Source organism: Gracilinanus agilis, chromosome 2 (genome assembly GCF_016433145.1).
Source record: "Gracilinanus agilis isolate LMUSP501 chromosome 2, AgileGrace, whole genome shotgun sequence".
NCBI lineage: Eukaryota > Metazoa > Chordata > Mammalia > Didelphimorphia > Didelphidae > Gracilinanus > Gracilinanus agilis.
In genome coordinates, this window is record NC_058131.1 from 644,904,724 (window position 1) to 644,916,066 (window position 11,343).

Here is an 11,343-nt window from a genome sequence, read left to right on the forward strand (position 1 = left end):
TCTCTCTCTCCCTCTCTCTCTCTCTCTCTTTATCTCTTTACCTAGGATAATGTGAAAGTCAATTGTATTATTTGTCAATTTAGTTTTTAGTGAAAATCAGAGAAAACACTCGAGAAGGAATGTTTTTGCCCTTACTTTTAAAATCAATTTTTATTCATGTTTTGACAGAAAAAATGCATGAAGAAATAGAACGTGTGATTGGCCGAAGTCGAAGTCCTTGCATGGAGGACAGAAACAAGATGCCTTACACCAATGCTGTGGTCCATGAGATACAGTGATATATTGACCTATTACCCACTGGTGTGCCCCATGCAGTTTCACAAGATACTCAATTCAGACAATATCTTATCCCCAAGGTCAGAAGTATTTTCTCACTATAACCCACTTTCTCTCTCAGTGAAATTATAGAATCTTTGAGTTAGAAACAACTTTCTTCCAACCCATATCCCTCAAAAGTAGTCACAGAATTTCAGAGTTTGGGGGGCTTTCAGTAGTCATATTGCTCATTCAATCTGAAAAAGAATTCCATCCACAATATGCCCAACTGGCTATCATCCAACATTTGCTTTGATATTTTCAATGCTGGGAACCACTATGACATCCCATTCTAATCTTGGACAACCCTAATTTGAGAGAATTATTTTTTCTTACATTAAGCACAAGTTTGATGTTTTGTAAAGTTAATCTATTACTCCTGGTTTTGTAGTCTGGAACAAAAAAATTTACTCTCTTAATAAATATGTAAATATATAAAATACTTGAAATCACCTCTTATGTCACCTATCTTAGTATACTTTTTGTTCTCTTGTCTAAACATCCCCCATTCCTTCAGCCCAACCTCATATGATACGGACTTGATATTTTTTCCAGTTGGTTGCTCTTCTCTGAGTGAGCTCTAGCTCTTCAATGTCATTTCTTTAAATATGACACCTAAAATAAATGCAAAATACATTTGTGATCTGATCAAATCAGAGTATAGAGTACCTATTTCCAAATTGCCATTGAACTTTAAATCACTGTTTCAATATGTTCACTCAGTTTTAAATTTACCTAACTGAATGATCGTCTAATCTGTATATTTCCATTTATTTGAGAAGAACATGATGTCACTTCAGATTTTTGTGATCACTATTCCCTATCTAGAATAATTTCATTATTCATCCTTTATCTACGTTAATTATCTCTTTAGAAATGCATTCTAGACTCAGTGCCAATTGAGTTATAACTATTTTACTTTAATTTTTTTGGACATGTGTAGAAGCTCTCTTATTTTCTCCTTTTCTTATCTGAAGTATTAAATTGTTATTAGCTGTGTTTATTAATCCTATCCTTTTTAGTTTAAAGATCATTCTCTTGATCAGGGAATAGATCTAGAAGCAAAATAAAAATTAAGAAGTTATGCATCTTCTCTTATTACCTGGCATCCACTCAACCACCTTGTGGCCCCTAATCTATAGTTTTAAAAAATATCTTCTCATTGCTCTTTGTTAATCTCACCAGGCTCTGTTCATTCTGGGCTTTATCACTTCTATCATTCTTACACACCTGTTACATGCTTCTTATCTCACCCTCATCTTTTAGAGATCTAAGTTGGTTAGTGAATTCCTTGTAGTAAAAATAGCTATTATACATAAAGTACTTGGAGGTTTGCTTTACATTTCCCATCTCGTTTAATCTTTACAACAATCCTGTAGGAGCAGATGGTATTATTATTTCCATTTTACAGATAAGGAAATTAAGTCTTAGGGAGACCAGCTGCCTTACAATGGTCACTTGGTTAATAAATGTCAGATTCAGAATTTGTACTAATAACTCCATGACTTCAGGGCTAGCAACCTCTCCACTGTACTACTTTGCTCCTCTATCCATATTGTTACTTTTAGAAAATGCTCCTTTTTCTTCTACCATCATAATTCGTTTTCTTTGTTGTTTTTTTTAAAGAAATTAACTTTTGCCATTCTTATACTAATAATAGCTAACATTAAGGTTTGTAAAGTTCTTTATAAACATTATCTCTTTCTAGCCTAACAACCTTGGGAGGAAGGTTCTATTATTCTCATTCTTCCATTGAAGAAACTTAATCTGAGAGAGGTGAGATGATTTGGATCACACAGGTAGTCAGTTTTTGAGGCTGGATCAGGTCTTACTGACTTCAGGTCTATTACTCTAACCATTGGACCTTTTAGTCACATTTTTTATAAATTTGAAGATGGACTGATTACTTTCCTAGAAATTCCCATCCTAACCATCCATGGTATACCAAGTCCAATAGCATGCTCTGTAAGAGAGCATCATCTCCCCGGAAGAGGAGTGTTGTGTTGCAGGGGTTCTCCAAGATATTCAGGAAACCCTACATTATCTTTACTCACATCTATGTATCTTAGTTCCACTCAGTTGGTGAGGATTGGATCAATAAAAAAATTCCCTCCTGTTGGTTACTTTCCATTTGTGGGATGAGCTTATCAAGGAAAGTCAAAGAATGAAGAGCTGCTCTGTTTTTTAAAGAAAGGAAAGTCAAACATAACTGAAGTCTTTCATCAATGCTATATCATGTCTCACTATCAGGCCTTATCATCTGTTTTCTGTATTCCTAGTTGATTTTTTCTTTCTGTCCCCTCTTAATGTTGCCTCCATTCCTCAGGCCTCACATGGTTCTCCTCATTTGTCTTTCCTCTGGTTTCCAAATAGCCTTACGTGAATATATCTTCTTAATATACACTATCCTCCCCCTTTTTTCTATCCTGTTTCTTTAAATAAGGTAACCTCTTCTAGGGTTATTCTAATTAAGGATCTCATGCTACCAAGCCCAAGTTATTACTTAAAATGAGGATTTTTGAATAGTTGGTAATTCTAAGTTCTCTTTCCATTCAAACATCCTGGAGATACAAGAGGACTTCCGGTCAAGATGGTGGCAGAGTAAGGAGCAGCTGCTTGATCTCTCCTAACTGAAGCCTACAGGACTCCTCAAGTTGACATAAAAACAAATCCAGACGAACGAAGGGACACCACAACAGGGTGCAGCATTGAAGGTATGCGGAATCGGGGCATTTCCACGCTATAAAGGGGTGAAATAGCTCCCACTAAAACACGAGAGGAAGAAGCCCCTCCCCCACCCCCCACACCACGTACAGCGCTAAGGCCAGGGCACAAGAGTTAAAGCAGGTTTGGGACAACCATTAAGTCATAGGCAGCTCCAGGGCTTTTTCCTGAGAGCAGCAAGACTTAGGACCCCAAGAGGCTAAAGAACGCACACGGACTTTGAATACAGACCCTGAGAGCCTGTGCGGGTGAAGGCATTGCCCTAGGAGCAGACAAGGATCTGGAGCACAGACTTGGACCTCGAGAGGGAACCCTGTGAAGATGGGAACACAGCTATGGAAGCAGAGCCCTGAGACTGCTGAAGGAGCCTCAGGCAGAAGGACAGACCAGGGACGACCAGGAGGCTCAACCCTGAGAACAACGAGACCTGAGATCTTGGGAGCCTAGAGAGCGCAGACAGACCCTGAGTGTGAGGATAAAGCTGAGAAGGGGTGGGGCTAACAATGGCAACCCAAAATTGGGAACCCCAGAAGAGAAAGATCATCAAGAAGAACTCTGTAACACTTGACAACTTTTACACAGAGAAAATCCAGACAACAGAGGAGAACAAACAAGTAATCATATCCAAACCTTCCCAAAATAATGAAAACTAGTCACAAGCTATTGAAGAGTTCAAATCTGATATGATGAGAAAGATAGAAAAGATCTGGCAAGAAAATAACAGTTTAAAAGGCAGAATTTTGCAATTGGAAAGTGAGGCTCAGAGATCAAATGAACTGATAAGCAAATTGAACACCAGAAAAATGACCAGATTGAAAAGGAAAACCAAAAGGTCATAGCCGAAAACCAAAAGATTATAGCTGAAAACCAGTCCCTTAAGGCTAGAATTGAGCAATAAGTAGCTAATGATCTCTCAAGACAGCAAGAACAAATAAAACAAAGTCAAAAGACTGATCTCTCAAGACAGCAAGAACAAATAAAACAAAGTCAAAAGACTGATAAAATAGAAAGAAACACGAAATATCTCAATGAGAAAGTGATAGACCAAGAAAACCAGTCTAGAAGAGACAATTTGAGAATCATTGGTCTTCCTTAAAAAGCAGAAATTAATAGAAACTTGGACGCCATACTAAAAGAAATCATTCAGCAAAATTGCCCTGAAGTTCTACAACAAGAGGGCAATATACACATTGAAAGGATCCATACATCACCCTCTACACTAGACCCAGAAAAGACAACACCCAGGAATATAATAGCCAAATTCAAGATTTTCCAAGTAAAAGAAAAAATCTTACAAGAAGCCAGAAAGAGACAATTCAAATATCAAGGAGCACCAATCAGGATCACACAGGATCTGGCAGCCTCCATGCTAAAAGACCACAAGACTTGGAATATGATGTTCAGAAAGGCAAGAGAACTGGGTCTACAACCACAGATCAACTACCCATCAAAACTGACTATACTTCCAGGGGAAAGTATGGCCATTCAACGAAATTGAAGATTTCCAAGTATTTGCACAGAAAAGACCAGGACTAAATGGAAAGTTTGATATCCAACCACAAAAATCAAGAGAAACATGAAAAGAAAAGGCTTTGAGGACGATGCAGTGCCTTTCCATAGAGGCTCACAAAGGAAGTGTCTCATGTGATCCGGCTTCAGAGACAAGCAGTCCTCTGCCTCATAAAGGGGCTAATCAGGCTGGAAACCCAAAGACAAAAAGCTGTCTCCTCTCTCTCTCTCTCTCTCTCTCTCTCTCTCTCTCTCTCTCTCTGTCTCTCTCTCTGTCTCTCTCTCTGTCTCTCTCTCCTGCTGTCACTTAGGAGCCCCTGGGCTCACTCATGCTTTATTTGCCTGGCTCCTCACTTGACAAATACCACAGACAAAAGCTCCAACTCTGAGCATCTTCCGAAGGTCACATTAATGTATGTGGGGTACAGTGGAAGGCTGTAATAGGAAAAACAAAGGCAAAAGTCCAGCAAGTGGGAGACAATAGAGACCAGGGCTGTGAGTCAGGAAGACCTGATTTCATGTACTTTCTTTGACACATATTGACTATGTGGCCCTGGGTGAGTTACTGATATATGTTCCTCAGATAATTTTTTGTGACCATAAGTTGCAGATCTTTATTGGTTAGAAAGATTTTTCTCTCAAGAGCTGTCTACACCAATAATACTGTAGGTATACTTAAAGCAAACTAAACAAGCATGACCATTTCATAATCCAGCTGCAGAATAACAAAAACAGGTCTTACCTTGTAGGAGCCTGGTTCTGTCCGGTCAAAAAACTATGGAAGAAAAAAAAGGAAAAAAAAATAGAATAGGTTAGTTCCTTATTATTAAGTCTTATTCCTGCGACCCTTACATGCATAAAGCATATTGTTGCCATAAAGACTATATAAATGTAAATTGCCATTATTAACTAAGGTATATACATTAATTTAACAACCCAATTGCAAGCATCTTTTGATTTGTAGACTAGATGGGTTTTAGCAAAGTTACCTACAAAACAAATTTCCATAACATGAATAAGATTTTCCCATTTATTTCTACCATAAAATTAAAGGTATATATTCTCAAGAGTTGAAAAAAAAACATCCTACAGTTTTTATTTACTAATTGTTTGTTTTGCTCATCACAGGGTACCACCATAATGCCATTACTGACTTCTGTTCTGAATGATGATGAAGAATTCCCCAATCCTCATCAGTTTGACCCAGGTCATTTCCTGGATGAAAGTGGCAACTTTAAGAAGAGTGACTATTTTATGCCTTTTTCAACAGGCAAGACAAGTTTATCTAAATGTGTGCATCAAAGATAGGTCAATAGCTCAGAAGCTTTGTGTTTCAACCTTGCTTTTATACTCATTCATTATCTGTTTTATCTTGGGTAACTTGTTTAATTTCTCTGGGTTTCAGTTACTTTACATGTAAAAAGATAGGGTTGAACTAGATGGCCATTCTGGTCCTTTCAAGTTTTATATGTAAGGAGTTGGGCTGGGCCATAGTATATGATATCTCTGGTTCTCACTGGGTCATGATTTATCAAATGAATCAACTGGGATTCAGGGTATTTTTCTGACATTCCAAAAGAGACAGAAATGAGATAGTTGGCCACACTGTTCTGAATCCAGAATCACAACATAAGACCCCCAATATTAAAGAGTATCTTCACAATCACCCTGAAACAAAATCTATTTCTTTTTTTTTAAACCCTTACCTTCTGCCTTAGAATCAATTCTGTATATTGGTTTCAAGGCAGAAGAGAAGGTAAGGGCTAGAACTGGGGTTAAGTGACTTGTCCATGACCACACAGCATGAAAGTGTGTGAGAGCAGATTTGAACCTAGGATTTACTGTCTCTACACCTGGCTCTCAGTTCACTAAGCCACCAAGCTTCCCCCAAGACATTCTTCTTAGGTAAAGTCTTCCAGGATTTTATGCCAGCATGGTACAATTTTCTAAGTTATCAAGCCCAAGAAGAGGATGGAGTCATCTTGAAGGCCCATAGTTTATTATCATAGATAACCAAGGACTAATCTTAGAGTTTACAGTTTTGTAGAAATGTGACTCCTGAATAAGGCATAAATGTATGGAAACCCCTTCTTAGTTACATACAATTTAATAAGGATGTATTGGCACAGAATTAGAGATGATGGTCTGTCTTGTTCTTTGCCCTTCAATTCTTCAGGGGACCAACTTGTTGTCTCATCATGGAAGTGACAGCCAAGTTTGGGGTTGCCAGTGAAGGTTTGCAGGTGGCTAAGAGTTCCTGACATTGTGGTCCTCTAGATCATGCCATGTTCAAATGGTTCTAATATCTGAGTTAGGATTTTGGTTGAATAGTTAAGATATGTGGCTATATGGCCATTGTGTTGGGAGTACTGTCAACTGTAGAGGTTTTTTTCTGTTAAAGATGATAGCAGGAAATACCCAAAGAGAACTTTTATCATTCTTTTCTCATTTTCCCCCAGTGCAATTAATCTTGGTAGCCATAAATCTAGTCTTTGGGATTATAAATGAGTGACTATTTTCTCTCTATAGGCTTAGATTCATTTCCTCTGAATATCAATACAAGGACATACCCTCGCTCAGGAAGATTGATTTAGGGAGAGGATGCTAGAGGGGTCTTCCTTCTCTGTAAGGAGAAAACATTTTTCAAAAACATCAAGGACCAGAGAGGAAAGGAATGGATACACTTGTTTTTAACTATTGCTCCTGAGTGTTAGTGGGCTCTCTCAAAGTCAGAAGAAGTAGTCTAGATTATATATGAGTTTAAGAATATCAAATCTCTGTATTTGTCTTTTTTTTAGGAAAACAAATGTGTCTTGGTGAGGGCTTGGCTCGAATGGAATTATTTCTGTTTTTTACTACCATCCTACAGAATTTTACCTTGAAACCTCTTTCCATATTATTAATATTTGCAATAGAGTGATCATTTAGAGTCTACATTCCCAATCTAATCCTCTATGAACCATGTGACTAAGGAAATGCTTTTCTTCTGTGTTTCTCCTCCCACAGTTCTTTCTCTGGATGTGGATAGTGTTCTTTCTCATAAGTCCCTCAGAATTGTCCTGGATCAAGGTGCAATATTTTATACACCTTTAGTAAGACAATCATTAGAGGTGTAGGCTACATATGTGGAATGATTCACTGGGGAGACCTGACATGTTAATCTCCTAAAAAACCCAAATGAGGAGATTTAATATGCTGGTCTCCCAAAGAATGAAAGAGGGGGATTCTGTGAGGGGAGCCCTCTCCTGAGCACACACATTGGGACCCTGCCTATATCACACCACAGAGGATAAGTTACAGGGCAGTGACCTAGGCACCTTGGCCAGAAAGGATTGGGATATTGATCTGGGGTAAAAGTAAAGGAATAAAAGGGAGTTCCAGGAACTGGGCTATCTCTATTTGCTTAGGAATTCTGTGAAAGGAAGATGGTGGAGGGAGCCATATGTAGAGCATTCACATGGCTAGTTAGAATTAATTTTTCTCTCTGTCTTCCTTCTCTTATTCAATTAAATATTAATAAACTCTATGGAAATCAAGGACAGGAATTTAATTTAGTTATTATAATATTGTGCCTGGTATCTAGTAAGTACTATATAAATGTTTATTCCTTTCCTCCCAATAACTGTTTTCCCTCCAGGTCTTATAAGGTAATCAATCTTGGGTTTATTGAACTTCAGTGGATTACAGCAACAAACTTTGTTGAACCTTGTATTTTGCAATTATAGTTTGTAAATGTTTAATTCCAAACTTCTTTGTTCTATAGCCAGTCTTCCTCTGCCAAACTCTACCCTGGGTGAGATTTCTCCTAATGTCTACTGTCTACACCTGTGCTAAAGAATGGAGCTAGAAAAAAAATCAGAGATGTGCTGATTGGATTCACTACAGAATGTTTTATATAACCTCAATTGGGTTCTCACAGTGACAAAGCAATCTTTTTATGGCTTCCTAAATGATTCATTATTACCTGGAGAAAATGTTGAATGTCTTAGGCTACTTCAGAGACCTAGAAAATGTTGGTGTTCCCTCAGTGTAAGAGCATACCTAGAGATCTTGATTGGATTCTTTATGTAATTTAGGGATCCTTGGGGAAAATTTGGGTTGCCCATTTTTTTGAATTTTATAGAATTAAACTGATTCTGTGATCTGATTTCAGAGGAGAGAGGGGTAGCCTTTAACAAAAGAGGAAGAAGGTGAAGAGGCCCAGACTTCCAGAACTTATATTACAAACTGATATTATTATTGTATTATAAAATCCAAACTTGAGAATGAAGAGGTGTCCATTAGTGAAACCTCTTATCTTAAATCCCTTCATGAAGAGGCATGAATGAACTGGAAAGCTCTGAACTTGTGTTTCTTTCAGAAAAAGGAATTTTCTTTGGATTTTCTTTTTCTTTTCTTTTTTTTTATCTTTGGGTTGGGATAAGCCTTTATAAAATACTAAGCAAAGTTTGTAAATGATGTTTGTTGAATTTATATAACTGCATTTGTATCAGCTGTAATTTCCTCATATAATATGCAAGATTGTTGAAAATCTGCTTCTGAATCTGATTGTTCTGAGAAAGAGTGCTGACAGTATGTATGAGTGCTTTGAGACTCTAGAAGAGTGTAATGGTTTGAGGATATGGGCAATCTTCAGAACATTCCATAGCTTTTTTGTGTTTATTTATTTTTTAAACCCTTACCTTCTGTCTTGGAGCCAATATTGTGTATTGGCTCAGTTCAGGGAACATGTGGATATTTGGTGACCCTGTTTTGGCATGCCTGAGAGATCTCACTTTCCACTTTGGAGCACATACATGTATTTTTCCTGTTTCTAGTCCACTTACCATAGAACCCTTACTGATTGGAAAGTCAATGGACATTGTTGCTGTGAGTTATCTGGAGATGAAAGGACTCTTTCACACATTGTTATCTCCATATTTATTCTTTCTTAAGTTTGAGTCAAATTCTTTGTTAAATATTTGATTGCCCACAAGGTTCTCATTGTATTCTAGTCCTAAAACTGAACCCATCTAGCAGTCTGAGTTGGGTTTTGGTCAGAAGTGTGATAATTAGATTAAGTCTGCACTGCCCATTTTTAGATTTAATCACCAAAGGTGAGAACACCTTTAATTCTGGGAGGTCCATAATCCATGTGTGCTAGAGTGGGTGATGAATCAGAGTCAAGTGACTGCCCCCTAGGCATTACTATGAGAAGTATCTATTGTTTTTTTTAGTTTTTTTGGTGTAGTTTCTACTTACTGTTTTCCATTCTGTACTTCCCTCTAAAATTTCTTAAAAAGTATAAGAGAATGAATTCAGAAAGAAAAGCATAGATTGTTATAAATTGAAAGGATGTTAGAGGTGTAACAATAAAGAGAGCCAATCACCTATGTTTAATAGAACGGAGATAGAGAGAGTCTAAGTGGTGAGTCTCTCTTCCAGCACTCCCCTGTGCCTGAATATATACTGGGAGAGTTTGAGGTGATGTCACCCCAAAAGTGGGTAACCTGGATGGTCATGCCACCTCACAGGAGTTTGGGGAGAGACTTACCTATAAGAGGAGGTATGGGGTACTCCAATCTGATTCTGAATGAGGGCAGGGTTCACACAAGATTCCCCCAAGGTCAGTCAACTTCACAGAGGGTGGTCTGGCTTAAAGATGGAGGCAGCCAGACCAAGCTGTGGTTCTCCGCTCCCTTGTTGTCTCTCAGACACTCTGGAACGCTATCTGACTGATGAATAGCTTTTATTATTCACAATTCAGGGATTGGGGAAAAGGGGTGAAGGGCAGAGGGATTTTGGGGTGACCTCTTCTCTATTTCTATGGGGCCTCTCACTCAGGGGGGAAACTTTGGGGTCCCCACTCCCAAGCTTCTTCCCTTTCTCCTTCTGTTTCTATTTCTATTTCTATCCTTTCCTATACTTATAAGTTTTGACTGAAAGGGAGTCTCTTAGCAAGGTTGGGAAATGGGTGAAGGAGACTAAGAAATTGCTCCTAAAATGGAGTCCAAAAACTCAGCTCATTCTATTATTGAAGTCTTGATGGGTGAGATGGAAGGAATGTCTTTGACCAGGGAATCAGGGTTTGAATTTCCAAAGAAAGATCCTCAGGAAGCCCTCAGGACTGGATCCGAGTTGGGATGTCCTCCTCCTCTCTCCTCCCAGTCCTCTGCCCAAAGCTTTCTCCTCCTTCTTTCTCCTCCAAGAGATTTCCAGAATTCTCTTTGGTCCCAACTGTCACCAACTGTCAGCAACTCTTTCTCTGGCTCCTTTTGTTCCATCTCTCTTGCACAAATCCCATCCTTACAGAGGTTATGTAGTATATAACTAAGAGCATCGTGGATCCAGTGTTTACTTGCACATGAGAGCTGATTCTTCAATTTCTAGTGTGAGCATTTATGCCTCAGAAAGGCAATTGCTACAAATGGTGTGATCTGTTTTGTTTTTGTTTTTCTAAACTTAAGAAAGTGATGGGGAAAATATTAATAATGCACATTCTGATATTGGAAATTTGGGAATCCTTGAACTTATTTTTAGGTCTCTGGTATAAACTTCCTGTGGACATTTAAGACTCTTAAAAACTACATTTCCCATGATTCCTCTTGGATAATACAGGTGGGCAGGAAGTGTGATTACATAAACAAAGGTATAAAGATTCAGGACAGAATTTGTACTTTCTCTTTCCTGCTGAATAAGCCAGGTGGGCAGAAGTAATGGTGTAGCAATTTGAATGAGCTCTTATCAACCACGTGGCTATAATTACCATAAATGGCTTTAAATAAAACCCTAATATCTTTATATATATATATATAT

General features: G+C 38.1%; 1 protein-coding gene and 1 pseudogene across 1 annotated transcript in view; both read left to right on the plus strand.

Annotated features, from left to right (window-relative positions):
• The window catches only part of LOC123238230 (cytochrome P450 2C19-like), a 406,797-nt gene that overhangs the window by 147,861 nt on the left and 247,593 nt on the right, over positions 1-11,343 (plus strand). The gene's annotated exons all lie outside the window — the stretch shown is intronic.
• The window catches only part of LOC123236624, a 44,530-nt pseudogene that overhangs the window by 15,473 nt on the left and 17,714 nt on the right, over positions 1-11,343 (plus strand).